This window comes from Gopherus flavomarginatus, unplaced genomic scaffold (assembly GCF_025201925.1).
Source record: "Gopherus flavomarginatus isolate rGopFla2 unplaced genomic scaffold, rGopFla2.mat.asm mat_scaffold_2352_arrow_ctg1, whole genome shotgun sequence".
Lineage (NCBI taxonomy): Eukaryota > Metazoa > Chordata > Testudines > Testudinidae > Gopherus > Gopherus flavomarginatus.
Window position 1 is genome coordinate 15,844 of NW_026114873.1, and position 2,871 is coordinate 18,714.

The 2,871-nt window shown below is 55.6% G+C and overlaps 1 non-coding gene across 1 annotated transcript; it reads left to right on the plus strand.

The window, feature by feature from the left end:
- The first annotated feature begins 675 nt into the window (after positions 1-675).
- Positions 676-747, plus strand: TRNAQ-CUG (transfer RNA glutamine (anticodon CUG)). Its single transcript has one exon. It is a non-coding gene; the product is annotated as a tRNA-Gln (tRNA).
- The last annotated feature ends 2,124 nt before the right edge of the window (positions 748-2,871 follow it).

Sequence of the window (2,871 nt, forward strand, 5' to 3'; positions counted from 1 at the left end):
CAGAGGTTGGAGCCAAGAATTGGTTGGAGATGGGGTTGTGCCACTTCCGCTTGGCGGCAGGGGGGCCCTCTGGCTTTTTTTTTTTTTGCTCCGCCCCCCACATCCCAATATTTCATCTTTGACATCTGGTCACCCTAGCCTGATATGAAGGAGGATGTCTGGACCAAGGGGCCAGGGACTGGCCTTTGCTAGAGAAACCACTGTCAAGTTTTAGCCAATTAGGACAAGTCAGCAAATAAGAACAACCTCAGGTATCAGTAACTGCTACAGGTTGCAAATTCCTACATGCAGCAGTTTCTGGCACTACACCTGCACAGCTCTGCTCCCCGGCTCTTCTCGGGCTCCTGCTCTCTCCTTAGCTCTGCCCCACTCTCACCCAGGCAGTTCCAGCTCACATGGAGGATGGGACCCCCTGGCTTGGTGACTCCTCTATTACACTGTCTGGCCTGTCAGTGCAGCTAACTTGGAGCTTTGGCCTCTCCCCATTGTCCCTGGGGACTGTCAGTCTCAGGGTCCTGATTTCCCATTGATCCTTCCCCCTTCTGTTGGTGCTGGGAACTAGCCAACCAACCCCCCCCCCACACACACACACTAAGTTTTAGTAAAGGGCCAAGAGCCCCCTTACACAAGCAGCCCCATGAGGGTCACCGATGTGCAGAGAAGGCAGCACAAGCTGCTCCCATGGTGTAATGGGCAGCACTCAGGACTCTGAATCCTGTAATCTGAGTTCAAATCTCAGTGGGACCTTGTGTTGGCTTGTGGTCATAGGCGGCAGGTTATATACATTTGTGGTGCTCGTGCTCCAGGAACATTCAGGGCTGGGGGCCCTGCTCCAGCAATATTTGGAGTTGGGTCTCTTCCCCTGGCCCCTGCATGGCAACCCTCCCCTCTGTTGTGGTGCATCCCTGCCTGACAAAAAGCAGCATGTGCCTGTCCCCTGCCTGCTCCTGCTGCTGGAGTAGAGGGATTCTGGGCAGAACTGCAGCCCCAGAGTCCTAGTGCAGGCTGCCCTCAGCCTCTCCAACACCCCCAACCCTGAGCTCCCTCTGAACCCTGATTCTCTGCCCCAGTCCTGAGCCCCCTCCTGCATCATGAATCCCTCATCCTCAGCCCTACGCTCCCTCCCAGAGGGTGCACCCCTTCCCACACACTCCTTCCCACCCCCAGAGCCTGCACCTCTCACCCCTTCCTACAACCCTGCTGGAGCCTGCACCCAGCACCCAAACTCCATCCTAAAGCCTGAATCCTGCACCCTAATCCCCCCCAATCCCCCTCCCAGAGCCTTAGGCAGGTGGGGGTGGAGTTTGGGGGCGGGTTCTGGGCACCACCAAAATTTCTACAAACTTGCCACCCACCCATGCTTGTGGTAATGCCCCAGAGCTCAACTCCCCTGTCTCCAGCTGTGTAAGAGTGAATCTTTCCCCTCCTGCTGGGTGACTCACACCTCCGAGAGCCAGGTCTTTGGCAGGGATGGCCACAATGGGATAGGGCTCTAGAACTTGCTACCCTGATAGTTGGGATTCTTGCTGCTGCACCTGATGTTCACAAGCTTGGCCCTTGTGCTTCCTACCACACGTTTCCTCTGGCCCACATGGCGCTTGAAGAAAGGAGTGCCAGCGCTGGGATTAATAGTCAGGCCTTGGCAGGAGGGAGGAAGAGTCCCAGGCTGGAGCCCCACACACCTTCCCTCCTCCGGGCACCTAGAGCAGAGGCAGCCCAGCTCTGTCCGCTGGATACCTCAGCAGAGTAGGTGAGTTCATGTAAATACAGTCTGGTCCCAAAGCTTCCCCCTAACCCTGGTCATCAGTAGCTGCCAGGGGAGAGCTCATTCACACCTCGCTTACAAATCATCATTTGAAATTCTAAGGTTGGCCAACACTGCCGAAGCCAATGCACCGACATTGTCAGCAAACACAACAGCTGGGTGAGGAAATCCGGCTTTGTCCAGACTTTCCAAACCTATTTGACTTTCTCAGGTACAAGTAGTTTTCATACGTTGTATCTGCTTTTAAAGTGTGTGTTAACGTTTCAATTTCCATTCAAATTTGCAACCAATGACAACATTGGCAGCGCTGCATGTAACTACCTGACCACTGAGGGAGGGGGTGTTGGGGAAAATCGGGGAAGGGGGTGTACAGCCCCCTGGCTGGGGGCGTATAGGGAATGCCCAGTTTCACTGAATTGAGTCTCCTACTGCAGCACCTCAGTAGGTTACATCAGAGAGGAGCTGCAGCGTCTAGGCGGTGGGATGCCTGTGCCTTTAAGAGCCCAGCCCTGGGAAGTCCATGCTGAGAGGTGCTGCCTGTGGGAGGGGAAATAAAAAAGCCCTCTGCTCCCCCCACCCATGTTTGCAAACACTGGAGTCTCAGCCCACCGGGATAACTGTTCCCCCTCGGCCCCTGCCTGTGCCAGGGTTTAACCCTCTGGCAGCGCCTCCCTCCGGGCTTAACTCCGGCTCCTTCCCACCTCCCTGACTTTGCCTTCAGTCCCTCTCCTAACTCTGCCTCCAGCTGCTTGACCCCCGACCAGTCAATTTCCACCTCCTGCTCAGACCCTGGCCACCTACTCCTCTGATTTGCCCTCCTTTGCCCCTTTTTAATCCCTGTAAAAAGTAGTCGATGCTGTGTCCCATTCTCTGGAGGGAGGGCTGGGCGCCTGGCCCCTGCCTGCGCAGTGCTCAAAGTGCCCCATGATCTTGTGGATGTTTGCTGAGTGCTGCAGGGTCACCCGAAGGGGGAGAGAGACGCGGTTAGGAGGTGATGCAGCCAAGGATGCCTCACCCAACACTGAGATGCAGCCACCTCTGGGGTGATTTACACAAGTCAGCAAATGAATATGGAACAAGAAACACATTGAAAGGATCGAGGCAGC